Source organism: Macaca fascicularis, chromosome 5, assembly GCF_037993035.2.
Source record: "Macaca fascicularis isolate 582-1 chromosome 5, T2T-MFA8v1.1".
Taxonomy (NCBI): Eukaryota; Metazoa; Chordata; class Mammalia; order Primates; family Cercopithecidae; genus Macaca; species Macaca fascicularis.
The window spans coordinates 22,694,953-22,715,285 of NC_088379.1; the positions used below are offsets into that span (position 1 = coordinate 22,694,953).

Sequence of the window (20,333 nt, forward strand, 5' to 3'; positions counted from 1 at the left end):
AGAAAACCAAACACCGCATGTTCTCGCTCATAGGTGGGAACTGAACAATGAGATCACTTGGACTCGGGAAGGGGAACATCACACACTGGGGTCTATTATGGGGAGGGGGGAGGGGGGACGGGGGAGGGGGGAGTGGTTGCATTGGGAGTTATACCTGATGTAAGGGACGAGTTGATGGGTGCTGACGAGTTGATGGGTGCAGCACACCAACATGGCACAAGTATACATATGTAACAAACCTGCACGTTGTGCACATGTACCCTAGAACTTAAAGTAAAATAATAATAATAAAAAAAGAAAAACAAAACAAAAACAAACAAACAAAACAAACCAAAAAAAAGGAAAGTCCTAGCTGTGTGGCGTTTGGCAAACAGCCGAACCTCTGTGAGCCTCCGTTTCTCATACTGAGGGAGAGCATCTCAAGACACAGTTTTGAATTTAAGGGATAATGACATGTATAAAGGGCTTAGTATTGTGCCTAGCACATAATTAACATTGCTGGTAATGATGATGATATATGTAAAGGTAGAGATTTTCTTAAATTATATCTACCCTCAGCTGCTTTTCACAATGCTGCCACCTGCATCAGGGAGAACTCACGATCCACTTAGAATTTGTTCATTCACCTCTGATAACTATTACACTCAGGCCTAATTTAAACCTCATTGAACTCCATACGGAACTAGGTACTATGGAGATGGTAATGAAGCATTCCTGGCCACTTGAATCACACATATGCAATTCCAATAGAATAACGGTGTTTTGCTTATGGTGAGCCTGTATTAAATATTTATGTTTATTTAAGAGCCTTACTTTACTTTGTTCAGCTACCTACACCTTGGAGCAGAAGAACAAGATAGATTCGCATGATTGTGTTTCTTTTTTTCTTTTTTTCATTTCCCCTCCAAATCTAAGTATAGATTTCAGCAGACCACATCAAGAGACCTATTGACCCTGGTTCTTACGTTAAAAGTTATAGGGATCTCAGCCACGTTTCATGAGGACACTAAGGCAATTTCACAGTGACTTACCAGTGAGGTTAATTATTTTTTTCAGAAGTGTATTGTGATGCCTCTTTCTGGATGAAGCTATGGTGAACTTTCCTCTGTATTGGAATCCCAAATTAAGTTGGGGCCAGTATTCTAAAAGAAATGAGAAGAAATTAATCTCTTAAAAATTAAGATTACCTCTTTCTCTTCTTTCCATGCACCGCCCCCACCCCCGCCAACCCCGTTCACCATTCCTAACTGAAGGCTGTTCTATTGGTGCTAAATATAAAATCTCTTACCAGTGTGTGCTCTGCATATCTGAGAATCGTGCAGTGGTGAACCTCTTGAGTGTATTTCTTTCTTTCTTTATTAATGAAAAGGTTTTTATTTGTGCCCTCTGTTATTCTCAGAAGTACAACACAAAACAAAATGGGAAACCATGATTTATCTTCTATTTGATAAAAACATCTGCAGAATAAAACGAGCCTCTTGATGCCGGAATTGTCATCAATGATGACTTTGACAAAATGAGCAATACATAATTTGCTAGCTCCCTTGCGAAGCTGAAACAGATTGTCAAATAAAACACTGGAGGAGATGCATATGGGCTGAGTAGACCGGCTTTGAATAGGAACATGCGCAGGTGGAGGCTTAGTAGTGGCTGTAAGAAGGAGGACTGCCCTGATTTGGAGGGTCATTTGCATTTGAAAATGCTCCTTGCTAAATTGTGAGTATTCCCTATAGGAAAAGAGAATGCATTCTGCCAAAACCGCAGCTATTTTTGTTTCTTGGTAACTTGAATAAACCAGAAAACCTAAGGCAAAGTGGAGGGAGTTGCACTCAAACAAACCATTTTTTAATAGTGGGCTTACAGAATACAAATCAGTAATATATGAAAAGGACACTTATGAAAATCAATTGCTTTATGGTTAAAAATGGATTTTTCATCAACACGAAGCATGGAAAGTGTACTAATGGGTGTATTCAGCATGCATTTTTACAAATGACAATCAAATGCTTTTATTAGTCTTTATATCTGAAAAGTATGGCAAAAATCACATAATTAGTTCTAAACTCGTTTGATTTTTTTGTTGTTGAATGGCCTAGAGGACTTTGCTTGTTTATATATTTTATTATTGGTATATGAGTTGTACATATTTTGTGGGTGTGTGAAATATTTTGATACCTGTTTACAATGTGTAATGATAAAATCGGGGTAATTGTGATGTCCATCACTTCAAACATTTATTTATTCTTTGTGTTTGGAACTCACAATAACTTTTAGCTATTTTGAAATATAGAATAAATTTTTAATTATAATTTCTCCACTGTACTATCAAATATTGGAATTTATTCTTTTATTTGTTTGTTTTTTGAGACGGAGTCTCCTTTTGTTGCCTAGGCTGGAGTACAATGGTGTGATCTTGGCTCACTATAGCCTCCACCTCTCAGGTTTAAGAGATTCTCCTGCCTCAGCCTCCTGAGTAGCTGGGATTACAGGCATGCACCACCACGCCTGGCTAATTCTTTTGTATTTTTAGTAGAGACGAGGTTTCACCATGTTGTCCAGGCTGGTCTCAAACTCCTGACCTCAGGTGATTCCCCCACCTCGACCTCCCAAAGTGCTGGGATTACAGGCATAAGCCACCATGCCCGGGCTATTCTTTTCATCAAACTCTATTTTTGTATCTGTTAACCAACTTCTTTTTATCCCTCACTACCTCCGTCCCTTCTCAGCCTCCGGTAGCCACTATTCTACCCTCTGCCTCAATGAGATCCACTTCTTTGGCTTCCACATATGACTGAGAATGTGTAATTTTTGTCTCTTTGCCTGGCTTGTTTCACCTAACATAGTGACCCCCAGTTTCCATCCATATTGCTGTAAATGACAGAATTACATTCATTTTTATGGCTGAAACATATTCCATTGTATATGAATACCACACTTTCTTTATCCATTCACCCATTGCTGGACACCTAGATCTTGGCTATTGTTAATAATGCTTGAATAGACATGAGAGTACCGATATCTCTTCCATATATTAATATCCCTTCTTTTGGATATATGCCCATCAGTGAAATTTCTGGATTATATGGTAGTTCTCTTTTTAGTTTTTTGAGAAACCTCCATACCCTTTTCCATAATGACTATGCTACTTTACACTCCCACCAACAGTGTATGAGCAATCCCCTTTCTCTGCATCTTTATCAGCATTTGTTATTTCTTGTCTTTTTTATAGTAGCCATTTTAATTGGGGTGAGGAGATAGCTGTTTGTGGTTGGGATTTTTATTTTACTAATAATTAGTGATGTTGAGCACATGCCTGTTGTCCATTTCTATGTTTTCTTTTGGGAAATGTCTATTCAGATCTTTTCCCCATTTTGCAATGATTTTTTGTTTTGCTACTGAGTTGTTTGAATTCTTTACATATTCTGGTTATTAATTACTTGTCAGATGGATGTGGTTTTCACAAGTCAGTACAGATTGCCCAGATAGACAAAGTTTTATATCCTAAAAGCTGAGGAATCCTTTTACCTGAGGAATCTTGCCTTTGTGGAAATTTCTGTTAATTTCAGTTCTTTAATCATAAGAAAGAAGCAATGAATGTTTTCCCAAAATAGTTATTCTTTTTACTCGAAATATTGTTCTCTCTTAGTGCATATATATTTTAAATAGACTTTTTATCTTAGAATAGATTTAAATTTACAGAAAGGATTTGAGGATAATAGAGAGGATCCCCATATAGCCCACAACTGGTGTCTTCTATTAACACCTTATATTAGTATGATGCATTTGTCCAAATTAACAAATCAATAAAGATATATTTTTATTAACTGAAACACATCATTTATTCAGATTTCTTAGTTTTTCTCTAAATATGCTCTCACTGTTTTAGAATACCAACCAGGATACTGAATTACATTTAGTCATCATGTTTTTTTAGGCTTCTATTGGCTGTAACAGTTTCTCAGGCTTTCCTTGTTTTTAGAGATCTTCACAGTTTTGGGGAGTACTGGTCAGGTGTTTCGTGAAAGAAATCCCAAATCTATCAGTTGGGATTTGTCCGATGTTTTTCTCATAGTCAGACTGAGCTTATGAATTTTTAGGAGGAAGACAACAAACACCAAGTGTCATTCTTCTCAAACGCATAAGCAGTACATGCTGTCAATGCGACTTACAGTGAGGTTAATTTTGGTCTCCTGTACAAGGTAATGTCTGTCAGGTTTCTCTACTGTAAAATTACTTTTTTCTCTCTTTCCATACACTGGTCTTTAGAAACACGTCACTGAGTAAGGCCCACACACAAGGAGTGGGGGATTGAACTCTGCCTACTTGAAAAAGGAGTATCTACATTATTTGAAGTTTTTGCCTATGAGAGATTTGTCTCTTTCATGTCTTTTATTTAATTATTTATTTATGCCACTATGTAATTATGAATATTTTTATATGTGGGGTTATAATCCAGTGCCACTTGTACTAGTAAGGTTTCTCCAGAGAAACAGAATAAAAAGGGTGCATGTGTCTATATGTGGTATATATACATTAATGTGTCTGTCTGTCTGTGTGTGTCTGTAGTAAGTTACAAAAGGAGACATTTTAAGGAAGTGGCTCACATGATTGTGAAGACCAGCAAATCCAAAATCTGAAACATAGGCCAGCAGGCTAGAGATTCGATGGAGAGTTGATGTTGTAGTTCCGGTCTGAAGGCAGTCTGCTGGCAGAATTCCCCTTTTCTTGGGAGAGGCAAGTCTTTTTTTGACTAAGGCCTTGAACTGCTTGGATGAGGCCCACTCACATATGGAGGATAATATGTTTTAATCAAGTCTAAGGATTTAAATGCTAATGTCATCTAAAAAATATCTTTACAGAAAGACCTAGAATTGTTCCAGACTTGTCTACTGGTAGTTCTTTAGGTGGTCTACCATGACACTTTGACATATACCCATCATTGTGGTTTTTTGTTGTTGTTGTTTTTGTTTTGTTTTGTTTTGAGAAATTCCTTAATTTCTGACACACAATCAGCAACTCAGTCTTATACTGTATATTTCCCGCCTGAGTCATAAGTTAGCTATTTCTCCAAGCATCATGTTTCCTTTTATTGAAGAATTGTATTAGAAACTAAGGCCTGCCTGCTAAGCATTCTTGTGGATACTGGGAAGTTGTTGCTTCTGGGCCCTCTTAGCTGATCAACAATCTCATGTAACTATGCATATTATATTACATATATATACACATATGTATGTATACACATATACATGTATTTCTATAGGTACCTTTATTAAGCTAAACATGAGTTTATACTGGTGTTTCCAACTCTAGATCTAGTCCCTTAACACACATGATTCTGGACTTCCATTCTTGCTTATCTCTTACAATCCACCATTCATTCACCTAATTGTTTAGTTCTAGAATACATATATAGCAGTATTGTAATTGTTAACACATATCTCAAATGAAATAGCTTTATCAACCAGTGTATATGTTCAGTTAATTTTGCCTTATATATTATAGACTCTAATTATTTCCAAAGTTATTTTATAGTAAGTGGCTTCCCCTTTACCTCCCCCTCACTCCATTTAGTGAGTTTATTTTGTACATCTGTAATACAGTTAGATCATTTGTCATAATATGTATTCCCTCCTCAGACCCTTGACCTGATCAATAGTTTATTTTAATTTGCGTACATTAAGGTTTGCTCTTTGTATTGTAACATTATATGGGTTTTGACAAATACATAATGTCATATATCCACCATTATAGTATCACACAGAATAGTTTCAGTGCTCCCCACAAATCCTCTGTTTTACCTGTTCAGTCCTTTCACTCTGCAACCCCCTGGTGACTACTGACAGAATGTCATATAAAAGGAATTTTAAGGCTACGCATGGTGGCTCATGCTTGTGATCCCAGCACTTCTGGAGGTCAAGGCAGGTGAATCACTTGAGCCCAGAAGTATGAGACTGGCTTGGACAACATAGTGAGACACCATCTCTACAAAAAAAAAAAAAAAAAAAAAAATTTAATGGTTAGCTGAGTGTGGTGGTACATGCCTATAGTCCCAGCTACATGGGAGGCCGAGGTGGGAGGATTGCTTGAGCCTGGGAGGTCAAGGCTGCAGTGAGCTATGATTGTGCCACTGCAATCCAGCCTGGGCAACTGAGACCTGAAGGGCCTATCTCAAGAAACAAAACAAATGTAATTTTACCATATACAGCCTTCACAGTCTCCCTTTACTGATGTAAGTATCCATTTTCACTTCTCTCATTCAAATATGCACTTCAGATTAATCTACGTCTTTTCTAAACTCAATACTAATGTTTCTAAAATGCTGAATAGTATTTCATTGCATGGATACACTACAGTTGTTTATTCACCTATTAAAAGACATCTTTGTTGCTGTAAGTTTTTGGTGATTATAAATAAAGATGCCACAAACACTCATGTGCAGATATTTTTGTGGAAATAAGTTTTCAAGTCAGTTAGGTAAATACCTAGAAGTGCAATTACTAGATTGTATAGTAAGATTATAGTTAATTTTGTAAGAAGTATCCTGTTTTCCAATCTGGCTGTGCCATTTTGCTTTCTCACCAGCAATGAATCCTGCTGTTCGATTTCCTTTTCAGCACTTGCTGTTATCTGATTTGTTTTGGGATATTAGTCATACTAATAGGTGTGTAGTGGCCTCTTGTTTTATTGCATTTTCCTAATGACAAATGATTTTCAGCATACTTCCATATGCTTCTTTGTAATTTGCTTCTCTTCTTTTGTGAGATATCCATTGATAAAATTGGCTCATTTTTTAAAATAAGTTTTTGTTTTCTTATTGTTGAGTTTTAAGAGTTCTTTGTATTTTTGGATACAAATATTTTTAAAGTCATATTTTTGTAAATGGTTTATCTCAGTGCATGGCTTATGTTTTCCTTCTTTTAATGGTGACTTCCATAGGTGAAAAGATTTTAATTTTTTTCTTTTTTTCTTTCTTTCTTTTTTTTTTTTTTTTTGAGATAGTGTTTTGCTCTTGTTGCCTAGCCTAGAGTGCAATGGTTTGATCTCCACTCACTACAACCTCCGCCTCCTGGGTTCGAGTGATTCTCCTGCCTCAGTCTCCTGAGTAGCTGGGATCTGTAATCCACCATACTTGGCTAATTTTTTGTATTTTTAGGGGTTTTACCATGTTGGCCAGGCTGATCTTGAACTCCTGACTTCAGGTGATCCACTAGCCTTGGCCTCCCAAAGTGCTGGGATTACAGGCGTGAGCCACCATACCTGGCTTATAAGATTTTAACTTTATTAAAGTCTAACTTATTTTTTCTCTCATGAATCAAGTTTTTGACATTGTATCTAAAAACCCATCAACAGACTGAAAGTCATACAGAATTTTTTTCATATATTATTCTGGAAGTTTTCATAGTTTTGCATTTTACTTTAAGTCTATGATTGCTTTTGAGTTAATATATGAGTAAGGAATGAGGTCTGTGTCTCAGATTGTTTTTCTGGGGTATGAACATCCTGTTGTTTCATATCATTGAATACAAATGTCATTTTCTTAATTGCCTCTGCCCTTTATAAAAGTCAGTTGATATTATCTGTGTTAGTTTACTTCTGGACTCTTCATTCTAATTCAGTGAACTATCTGTCTATTTTTTCATTAATCCTATGCTATCTTGATTAATGTATCTTTCTTGTAAGGCTTCAAGTTCAGTAGTCTGAGTCTTCCAACTTTGTTCTTCTTCAGTATTGTGTTGGCTATTTTTAAATTTTTGCCTTTTTGTGTAAACTTTAGAGTCAGCTTTGTTTATATCTACACTAGAGCTTGCTGAGATTTTTACTGAGATTTTGTTGAATGTATAAAGTTGAGAAGATTTATCATCTCAACGATGTTGAGATTTCCAATATATGAATATAGATTATCTCTTTATTTGTATCTTTGATTTATTTTATTTACTTGTTGTTATACATACTTAGATTTTATACAAAATTTGTTAGAATTATTATTAAGTACTTCAATTTTTAGTACTATTATTATTATTATTATTTTGTTTTGTTTTGTTCTGGGGAGATGAAGTCTTGCTCTGTCACCCAGGCTGGAGTGCAGTGGTGTGATCTCAGCTCAGATCACTTGATCTGGTCTCAAGTTATCTGCCCCTGTCAGCCTCTCCAAAGTGTTGGGGTTACAGGCGTGAGCCATCATGCCTGGCCTAATTTTTGGTATTACTTCAAATGGTATTTTGCTGTTAATTTCTAAATCCCTGTGTTTATTGCTATAACATAGAGAAGCAATTGATGTTTGCCTGTTGACATTATATCCTACAACCATGTTATACTAGCTTATTACTTTCAGGAGCTATTTTTATTTATTTACTTATTTTAAAAAATAGATTCCTTATGGTTTTCTACGTAGGCAATTATGTCATCTGCGAATGAAGATAGTTTATTTTTTCCTTTCTCACTTGTATACTTTCATTTCTTTTTCTTTTATTACACTAGTTATGCTTCCAGTGTGATGATGACTAGGAGTGCTGACCGAAAACATCCTTAGCATGTTCCCCATCTTAGGGGAAAAATCTCTAATCTCTCACCATTAAGTCTGATGCCTACTAAAGGTTTTTTTCTAAATGTTCTTTATCGGGTTGAGGGAAGTTTGCTGAGAGTTTTTTTCATGAATACACGATAGATTTTGTGAAATGCCTTTTATGTATCAATTGATGTGATCATATGTTTTGTCTTTATACACTTCGTAAAATGGAGAATTTCATTAGTTGGTTCTTAAATGTTAAACTAGTTCTGCATCCCCAGAGTAAATAACATTTTGTCATAATGTTATAACTTCCTGAACTTAAATGTAGTCAAGCTAATGTATAATTCTTTTTATAAATTGTTGAATTCAATTTGTTAATATTTTGTTGAAGATTTTTACATCTATGTTCATGAGAGATATTTGTCTGTAATTTTTTTTTCTGTAACATCTTTAGTTGGTTTTGGTATTACAGAAGGCTAACTTCATAGACTGAGTTTGGAAGTGTTCACTTTGCTTCTATTTTCTAGAAGAGTTTGTGGAGTATTAGTATCATTCCTTCACTAAGTGTTTGGCATATCACTGGTAAAACCATCTCGTCCAAATGCTTTTTTTTGGAACATTAATTATTAACTCAAGTTATTTAGTAGATATTGTGTCATTCAAATCATCTGATTCCCCTTGTTTGAGTTGTAGTAGTTTGTGTCTTTCAAGGAATTGGTCTATTTTATTTGAATCATCAATTTTGTGAGTTAGATTTGTTCATAGTATTCTTTTATTATCTTTTTAAAGTCTGTGATTAGTAGTGATGGTCCTTCTTTCATATATATTATAAATTTATGCCTTCTTTATTTTTTGTTCTAGTTAACCTAGTTAGAGGTTTATCAATTTGATTGATCTTTTCTAAGAAGCAACTTTTGGTTTTGTTGATTTTCTTTACCATTTTTCTGTTCTTAAAATGATCTCCACCATAGTTTGTATTATTTCTTTCTTGTTTGGGGCTTCATTTGTTCCTTTTCTTTAATGTCCTAAGGAGGGAACTTAGACTATTGACTTTAGATTTTTGGTTTTATTTCTAATATATGCACTTGGTGCTCTAAATTTCACTGTATACAATACTTTTGCCTCGTGCCACAAATTTTGTGGTTATATTTTTATTTTTGTTTAATTCAAATTACATTTTAACATTTCTCTGGAGATCTCTTAAATCTATGAGTTATTTAGAAGATTTTTAAATGTTTGCAGATCTAGCTATCTTCCTCTTATTAGTTTACAGCTTAATGCCCTTGTGGCCTAAAAGCAGACATTGTATGATTTTTGTTCTTTTATATTTGTATTTTATGGCCCAGAATATGGTTTATCTTGGCGAATGTTTCATGTTAGTTGGACAAGAATAAGTATTCTGTTGTTTTTGGGTGGAGTATTCTATAAATGCTTATTAGATCATGTCGATGGATGGTGCTGTTCCGGTAGTGTATATCCTTTCTGATTTTCTGCCTGTTTAATCTGTCAATTACTGGCAGAGAGATGCTGCAATCGCTGACTATAATGATAGATTCATCTATTTCACTTAATTCTGTCAGTTTTTGCTTCATGTGTTTTCAGTTATTAGGTATATATATTTTTGGAATTGTTAAGTGTTCTTGGATAATTGACTTTTTTATCAGTATGTAATACTCTTATTTACTCATTTTAATTTTGCTTATTCTGAAGTCTGCTTCTTCTGCAATCAATATAGCTATTCTAGATTTTTTTTTTGATTAGTAAATGTGATATATATTTTCCTAGTTCTTTATTTTTTACCTGTGTCTTTATATTGATACTGTGGTTCTTGTAATTTTTAATTCACTGTGATAATCTCTTACATTTCATTGATATAGTTAGACTGTTCATATTTAGTCATTATTGTTATAGTTGTATTAATATATGCCATGTTTTTAACTTTTTTATTTGTTGAATTTCTTCATTTTTCCTCTTTTTCTCTCTTCTCTGGTTATAACTGAACATTCATATAATTCAATTATATCTTTATGCATTTTCTGCATATGAATATAAATTTTTATTCTTTTCTTCCTATTAATCTGTCTTCTGTAAGTTCATTTTCAGTGAACTTTCAGTGAGTCAAGAGGAATCTTTATCTCCACCGCTATACTTTCTTTATGTAGATCAAAACTTTTGACCTATCATGTATTAGTCTGTGGGGGTTGCCATAACAAAATACCACAGACTTAGTGGCTTAAACAGCAAACATTTATTGTCTCACAATTTGGAAAGCTAGAAGTCTATGATCAAGCTGCAAGTTTAGTTTATGCCTTATAGATGGCCACTTCCTGCTGTGTCTTCCTATGAGTGAGGGGGTGGGGAGAGACCGAGAGAGAGAGGGCTTGCTATCTGATGTCTCTTCTTATAATGACATGAATCCTATCAGATCAGAGCCTAATCCTTATGACTTCATTTAACTTTTATTACCTTCCTGGAGATCTCCTCTCTAAATACAGCCACTTCGGTGGTTAGGTCATCAACATATAAATTTTAGGGGACACAAACATTGAGTTGGTAACACATATTACTTTCCCTATGGCTGAAGAACTTCTTTTTAACATTTCTGGCATGGTTGGTTTGCTGGTGATAAATCTCAGGTTTTATTAGTCCAAGGAAGTTTTTATTTCTTTAATATTTAAAGAATAATTTCGTTGGATATAAATTCTCATCGGTGTTTTTTTCTTCCAATACTTTACGTATTTCACTCCATTCTCTTTTTGCTTACATTATTTCACCGCCTCTCATTTTTCTCAAGATTTCTCTCTGTTAATTTTTTTCCTCAGTTTTAATAAAGTATGACTAACGGTAGTATTTCATTCTGCTTTTTGTTTTCTGAGCTTTCTGGATTTGTGATTTTCTGTTCTTCATTAATTTTGAAAAGTTTTCAGCTTCTACTATTTTGAATATTTATTCTACTCTATTATTATTCTATTATTATGTGAATGTTACATCTTTTGATTCTGTCCAAAGTTCTTGGATGTCTTCTCTGCTTTTAAAGTGCTTTTATCTTGCTGAATTTCGGTTTGTAAAGTCACTATTGACTTATCTTCAAGATCACTGATCCTTTCCATTTTCATGTTGGATCTACTGATGAATATATAAAACATCCTTCATTTCTGTTACAGTGTTCCTAATATCTAGCATTTCGTTTTGATTATTTTTTAGAAAATTATCTTTCTCCTCAAATTATCCATCTCTTCTTGTGTGTTGTCTTCCCTTTTCTTCATTATAGCCTTGCCATGTTAACTGTAATTATTTTAAATCCCTTGTTTGATAATTTCAAAATCTGTATTGTATCTAAACCTGGTTCTTATGCTTGCTCTGTCTCTTCAGACTGTTTTTGCTTGGTTGTTTTTGCATTTTGACGTACCTTGTAAGTTTTTCTGGAAACTCAGACGAGTTGTATGAACTACTGGGAATTGAGATAAACTGGCTGTTAAGTTGATGATTCCAGTTAATCTGTGGGCGTTCAACTGTGTTTAATGTTTGTGTAGCTGTAGATGCCCAGAAACTTCAAATTTGTTTACTGCCCTTGTTTTGTTTCTTTCTATATCTTGTTCCTCAGAAGCAGTCCATGTCTAACATCTTTTTTTCAGCTGGAACCCACTATTATTACACTGGGGCCCTATTTATGCAATGGCAGAGTGAGAGGGGATACAGAATGTTTTATAATATTTCAATTAAATCTCTGTTCTTTACTGGGAATTCCTCCCAGGGCTGTTAACTTCTCAGATGTTTCTCCTTTGATACAGCTTTTCTCCCACTAGCTATCTACTCCCTTCCTTAGCCTCACTCTTCTCAATCTATTTTTTGCAGCATTGATCCCTGTAGGCTATGCTCTTTCTCCCCTCAGGTGAGACAGGGAGACTAAAGGGGCCCAACGTGGGAGGAATTACATTTCCCAGCGAAACCTTTTCCCTAAAAGGTAGGCCTTTGTTATGGAGAAGACTCTGGGTGCATTTCACAATGATTACTCTTCCCTACCTCATGCCCTGTGGGTTATCTTTTCTGAATTTCTACTTTGAATATGTGGTGGAGTTTCTAAAGGCAAATCCTGTAGAATTGTGGGTTCCCCCTCAAGACTATGACCACCAGGAATTTCTCACTCTCAAGCTAGTCCACTCAGTCTCAAGTAGTTTACCAAAATTACTACTTGCTACAGTCTAACAGACCCGTTTACATCTCTTTTGGATGTTCCAAGGGCCCTCTGTAGCATCCAAAAGTTAGGAGTTAGAAAAGACAATTTTGAAGCTGAAATTTGATTTTGGAAAGCCTATCAAATATGTTAAAGGTTTAAAACACTTTGATATTATGAAATAGAATTCCAGGTTATCCCAAGTCATTTATTTGGCCAAAACGATGACTGAAAGAGTTTTTTAAAAGGCACAAAACGCCGGGCACGGTGACTTACGCCTGTAATCCCAGCACTCTGGGAGGCCGAGGTGGGTGGATCACGAGGTCAGGAGATCAAGACCATCCTGGCTAACACAGTGAAACCCCATCTCTACTAAAAAAAATACACAAAATTAGCTGGGCAGACACCTGTAGTCCCAGCTACTTGGGAGGTTGAGGCAGGAGGATGGTGTGAACCCAGGAGGTGGAGCTTGCAGTGAGCCGAGATCACACCACTGCACTCCAGCCTGGGCAACAAAGCGAGACTCCTTCTTAAAAAAAAAAAAAAGGCACAAAACCTTTAGCCATTAAGAGGGAAATTCACCTTTCCAAACAATCTGTCTCGTCTCATAAAAGAGGCATGAGCGAGCATCCTCACCACTTCTACCACATAGTGAGAAGACGTCATCTATCAACCAGAAAGTTAGCCCTCCAAACACCAAATCTGCTGGTGCTTTGATCTTGAATTTCTAGCTTCCCCTAGAACTGTAAGACATAAATGTCTGTTATTTGTAAGCCACCTACTTTATAGTATTTTGTTATAGCAACTTAAATGGACTAAGACATCACTTAAGTGTTTCCGCTTGTTTATGGCTCCAGGGTTTCTGTTCCATGTAAGCTGATCATGCTATATCTCTTTGGACACACCTACATCTAGAAGTAATCTAGATATTTCAGTGTGATGGTTTACTCCGAGACTTCAGTTCTCTGGCTAACCTATGAAAAGTCATTAATACTCAAGCATCTAGTTTTTTCTTGTAAGAATTGTGGGTGACAACATTCAAGTACTTCACATGCCAGAGCTGACGTCAACAGTCTCTCTCAAATATATATATATTTGAAACAGGGTCTTAATCTGTCACTCAGACTGGAGTGAAGTGGTACAATCACAGTCATAGCTTATTTAATCTCCCTGGCCCAAGCGATCCTCCAGCCTCAGCCTCCTGAGTAGCTAAAACCATAGGCACACACCACCATGCCCAGCTAATACTTGTATTATTTTTAGAGATGGAGTTTTGCCATGTTGCCCAGGCTGGTCTTGAACTCCTGAGCTCAGGCAATCCTCCTACCTCTGCCACCCAAAGTGCTGGGATTATAGGCACGAGCCACCATGCCTGGCCAACTGTCTATATTTTTAAAACTCCATTTCATTGTTCATATATAATTTGTACTTGTCTTTCAAATTAGAATTTCTAAACTACCATGTCCTTGAAATTGCCTTCTTATTATCTTCCTCTTCAGATAGATTGTTATGCATGCGTTGTTATTGTGGGGGCCAAGGACCTTGGCCTCTTGGAGATTTGCTAAAAGTCACCGATATGAGGCAAATTGGTCCCTAGGAGAAAAGGTTTACAAATTTATTTAACGTGTATACACAGGAGACTTCAGAATCCCCTCCAATGAAGTTTGGAAGCTTACATAACATCCTGGCAAAACATGTTATGGAATTAGGGAGAAGAGGAATTCTGTTAACAGAATTACTAGGGAGAATGAATAGACCCGGGAACACAGATTAACTTGTAAATAGTTCTCTTTGACAGTGAAAGGGTCTGTTCTGTTCAGGTGTGGATATATTCTTGGTCATATAGGAGGGAGAAGAAAAAACAATTGCTCCTCTTGGCGGGTCCAGATCTAAGGCAGATGAAGGACCTTCGCAGAACAACTTTATCTTATGCTTTGGGAGAGACTGGGGAAGTAGTGAGGTCAGAGGGACCTTGAGAATTCTTCAATTCTGCATGTCAAAACACCATATTTTTGGGTATTGGCTTGAGCTCTAACATTATCTAATGATGTTCTGTCTTCACCAATCTATCATGAGAAATTTTTGTTAATTTCTTTTATATTCCTCATCTACTACATGAGTCAAATCAGTTCTACACTAACGACTACAGATTAAAAGACAGCAATTCTTATGACATCAAATGGTAAATAATCAGAGTAATTTATAATCAAATATAACCCCAGGTATCATTCCTCAAGGAGACATACTGTCTGTAATGGTAAAACTAACATGACAGACTAAGAATAGAGTCATCAAAACTGGTCCTTGCCCTTTTTCCGCCTTTTTAAAATTCACTACTTTTAACTATTTGGTGGTTGTTTGTATGTTTATGTGTTTGCTTGTGTGTGTATGTGTGTGTGTTGGTGGTACTTTATGGATTCCGTAATCGAAAATTTAAAGCCTGGCATAATGAATGTGTCCAAGCACAGGACAAAGTGAAACCTGGTGCTTCCTGACAATAAATGTTTAATCCTCTCTCCTTGGAGATTTCAGAAAACTCCAGTTATTGAGGAAACAAGAATATGTAACCCTGGAGTACAACTTTTTATGAACACTGTGTAGTTCATGACACACAAGGGATCTTTTAAAAGCAGACATTGGTGTTCAGTAAGTTTACCCATTGACAAATGATTGTTTTACTGTATACAATACTCCCTACAAAACTTTTACTACTATTACACAAAAGAGTAATAAAATGAGAAACACCTTTTCCCCTCTATTTATACATCTTACTCATCTCTGTAACTACGTTTAATGTTCACCGGAGAGAGGAAAATATATCATTCCTAGGGAACCCTGTGCAGTGCTAATGAAATGAACGATAGGACAACCTAAGAAGTAGTGATTGGCCTCCCACAAAATGATCTAAATATTGTCTTTGCAGCACCACACCCAACATACCCCGTACTCTGCCAGTCCACAACTAGAGAGCCAGGGACAACGACCCTCCCAAAAAAATGTTTTATCTAAGCTTAATAAAAAAATCTCTCTATAAAGATAAACAAATATTTCCCAATTAATTATTGACATTTTTCTGTACCATTCTATTGGGAAAATGTTCAATAAGAATGAAGAAATTTACGAGCACCCCTTCTACCCCTTTTTCACCTCTACACCATGGGCCTAAAGACAAATGGTTCCAGAGATGATATTATGTGGAAATTACAATACACCCCATTAATTATTCTCTCTTAGGAAGAGATATGTGACACATCTTACAGAATCAACTCAAAAGACAGAAAATACAAAGCACTCATTATACATTTTTGTCTGATGCAGCACATTAAAATATGAAGAAAGAAAACCATCTTATAAAGTCAGCAAAAAAAGAAAACAAAACAAAGCTCCTATTTATTTGTGCACCTCTGGTCATTTGGAAGACGACACATTGTGCTACAAATATTGTTTTCCAAAGATCCCACATGGTATAGTGGTGGGGGGCGGGGGGGAAATGGAATGCTAATTAAAAATGAATTAAATCTCTGTGATTTCCAAATCCATATGATCTTCTAAGAGTTACTTAACCTCTTTGTTCCTCATACTTAAAATAGTACCTGTCTCTAAAGGTTGTAGTGAGAAGCTTTATGAGATAGTGAAAGAAAAGCACCTCCCAAAGGGTTGGCCTCAAAAGTAACTCGCAAATGTTTATTTCTTTTAGACCGACAGGCTTTCATTAGGCAAACATGACCTAAAATGTATCCACAGTCGTAATTCCTTTTTTTACTGGTAGGTTGAATGGTAGTCCCTAGAAGCGTCAACTATTCAATCTGATCAACAATGTTTTCTGCATCATCTGTTAAATGCTTTTCTCCTTCTGTAGGTTTTAAATAGAAGTCGCTTAGATAACCAGTGTTCCAGGCAGATTGGATGAGTCAAACTAGACCAATCAGAAAACACCATTACCTCAGCCAAAATGATTGGACTAAGTATTTCAAAGGAAATTCAAGCCAGGCAAATTGGAATTTTTTTAATAGGTGTTTTCATATGGTTTCCTGAAAGAGAACTCCTTGCCTATTTAAAGAAATACGAACCTAAAAGTTGGGTGTGACAGTGATGTTCTGTGGCTGAGGAGAAAGGCGGTTGTAACAGAAAGGAATGAGGCTGACAAGTCAAGGAAGCTTCAGGGACTTCTGTTCCAAGGGCAACTCTCAAAACATGTTACCCTCTTGACAATTAGGTTGTTCCTTTAAGATTCAGCCCAGGTGTCTTCTCTTCTAGGAAGTTTGTCATGATTCTTCCAGGCTGGATTTAGGGCTCTATCTTCTGTCTTTCCGTAGAATTCTGTGAGTAATTCTGTTCTGAATCTGACCATTTTATAATGTATCAATCACTGCCTGTCTTCACCACCAGTCCATAAAAGTCAAGAGTGACTTGTCTCAACTTTCAATACTCAGTACTTCTCTTGGTGCCAGGTGTATTTTAGTCTCTGAGACACAGACATATTATTCTATTTTAACAACTCTTCTGATCTGAGTTTAGCTTTTTGTTTCTTTGCAGTCCACAGCTGTGCCACAGTATTTGAAGTTTCATCTCGATGTGTCTTTATGGTTGTTTTGATTGGCCTGGTTAAGATGTAATGACTTAAATGTATCTATGGCATTTATTTATTTATTTATTCATTTATTTATTCATTTATTTACTTTAGCATCTTCTTACTACCACCATAGGCAACTGGAAACCTTTCAGCAAAACAGTCTTGGAAGAAAAAATAAAACATTATCTTTCAGGACAGATATTTATATCGTGGTAGAAAATCCTGCTAATCTATATATAAGTGACTTGAAAACAAAATGGCAAAGAAAAGAACCACACTGCGATTTGAAGTTTGTCTCATTGTTAACAAGGTATCCTGTTTGTTTCATTAATTATGAGAGTACTTCCACCCACAAATAAAATATCACATGTTAAATGCCAAAGTTTGAGAAAAGTCCCCATCTTGTCACATTATAATTAAGCAGATTTTTGGTATTTATTTAGACTATTCAGTATGCAGAACTCTTCAATGAATTGAAGTGAACCTAAAGTAAAATGATTGTCACTTTCCCTACACTTTCCTCCAGGAAACAGAGATCAGAAGCCAAAGATGAAGATGCCCCCAGGCAAGAAGCAGTTTAAAAATAAATGGAAAAATTTCCTAAGAAGGGCAGAAGAAGATTGTTCTGGCTCATGATTTTCAAGGTTTTTACTAATTCTCCTCTAGAAAGTAATCACCAAGTCCTTGGTATTTAACAAAAGTAATTATCAATTCAAGGCTTACTCTTAAGATTCCAGTTTCCAAAAAATGCCTTCAAGCCAATCCATGTTCAGTACCATTGAGAGGGGATCTGTGCCTAACCTCTTCATCTAGATTGCTTGTCCAGCCTCCAAAATCAAGGGGCAATAGTCTCAGCCCTGACTTTGGAGCCAGGAAGGCTTGTGTTAGAATCCAGTTTTTACTGAGTGCAAGCTGTGATTTTTAGCAAGTCTTAGTGTTCCTATGACTCAATTTAATTGTATGAAAATTTCAGTGAAATGATGCCAATCTCTCGAGGTTGTTGCATGTGAAAATGAGATTTATACATAAAATGTGTAGTGGATGATCAATAAAGATAGTTGTTATTTAACAACATTAGGAAATTCTATATTGGTTTGTGCCAGGTATTGTTCTGGGTACCAGTTAAGTAAGGGGTGAGGGCAAATTCTTTCTGAGAACTTACCTTTTGTAGGAGACAGAATAGTTAAGAAGCAAATGAATGAATGAATGAATGAATGAATGAAAAGGAGAGTGAATGAATAATTTCAAATTGTAAAAAATACCATGAAAGGGAAGAGCAATAAACAGGATATGGGCATGAGAGAAAGAAATTTGTATTTAAGTGGAAAAGTGTTAAGAATTGGGGTCTCACCAGTGGAAACCAAGTGGATAAGAACATTCTAGGCAGGAAGGACACATGCAAATCCCCTGGGGCAAGAAAAGGCTGAGCTTTCAGTCAACTAGCATGAACTAGGAAAACTAGCAAAAAGGGAGCTTGGAAAACAGGTAGATTTTGGTCTAGAGATGAGCAACATAAACCAGGAAGCAATAGTAACTAAGAGTTTGAATTTAATTCAATGTAGAAGAAAGGCTTGAAAGACTTAAAAAGAATGTAACTTACGCTGAGTAATCTGGCCTGTATTAAATAACCTGCAGAAGGTCAAGAGGTGAAACAGCGGAGTCTAGTCAGATAGTTATCAAAGTAGTCCAATAAGAAAAGATGATAATTTTTATTCAGGTGATAGTCATGGAATTGAGGATATTTGGAGTGACATATCATACATATTTGTGGCTTGTGATTTTAATATTAGTAACATCAACCATACCACATCAAAGCAACTGCACTCAGCCTTGACTCCAGCTTCCTTAGAGCTCCACTTCTTCCACTCTCTGTGTTATGTTTGTTAACATCTCACTTGTGCCCGTGTAGATCAAAAGCTCCCATGAGATTGGGGCTCCATCTTACCCATCTCGCATGCCAACTCTTTTCATTCCTTCATTCCTCTCCTAGAAACAAGCATGTAATATTTGTGCAACAACCACAAAATACGGCCCAAATAAATAAATGAACATCACAGAAGGCAATTTGCAAGGATAACAATTCTCTCTAGTTCTTTTCTTCTCTAGAAAAGTATTACAAGTCTCCTTCCTCTGAAATTTGAGGTGCCCTGACATTCTTCAGAATGCTACCCACACCAATAGTGCAGAAAATTCTGCCCAATTATATGGCTCAGAAATAGATTCTTTGAACTTCCCATCATAATCAGAGGTGAGTTCTTGGCTCTGGTATTATTGCCAGCCATAATTAGCTCCAGTTAAACTGCCTCTGTGCATCCTGGCAGGCAGATCACCTACATCAATAATGCTACCAGCTTAAGCTTGCTCTGGGGAGACATTGTGTGTGACAGACTTTATCTTCAGGGCAAACAGCCATTGAATGCAGTTGCAGAATCCATTGCTCTGCCCAGTTAAGCCAGAACTGTATTTGATCAATGGGCCTTATGGGTGAGTGTCAGAATAATAAGGCCACTAATCATTTGCAACCCCATGGCACCATTCATCAAGGGATCTCAGAGAACTTTACCTGAGTTAATTAATACTGGCAATGCCTCTGTGAGCTAGATAAGTGTTATTATTCCCATTTTACAGATGAGGAGACTGAGTCATGGAGAAATTAACCCAATGTTGCTCAATAAAGAAATGAAAACTTAAAAAATACCTCTGAGCCTTTGTCTGCCTTGTCAATTAAATGCATCAGCTCATCAGTACTAGCTGACTGCTTCTTAGATGGTCATGTTTTATTGATGTACACTGTTAAGCAGCTGCCACATTTCACCCAAGAGGTGACTACCTTTCCATCAAGGAGAAAGTAATTCTGGTTTATAGCAATTGTGGTAACAAATGCTAAGGACAGCTAAGCTGACTTCCTTCCATTATATTGTTCACTATCTGCCCTTAATGACTTCTTTCTCAGAAAAAAAAAAAAAAAAAAAAAAAATCTGGACAAAAATTTTTGATACGTTATATTGTACCTAAAGTAGTTGGGAGTAGTTTTTGACATAGGAGGAAAACACGTGGCAGTCACATTATTCAGTCAG

The 20,333-nt window shown here is 36.1% G+C and overlaps 1 long non-coding RNA gene across 1 annotated transcript in view; it reads right to left on the reverse strand.

The window, feature by feature from the left end:
• Positions 1-1,030: 1,030 nt before the first annotated feature.
• LOC135970774 (uncharacterized) overlaps positions 1,031-20,333 on the reverse strand; it is a 66,802-nt gene continuing 47,499 nt past the window's right edge. The window contains exon 3 of the long non-coding RNA XR_010586625.1: positions 1,031-1,142. This is a non-coding gene — a long non-coding RNA (uncharacterized lncRNA). The remainder of the gene's footprint in view (positions 1,143-20,333) is intronic.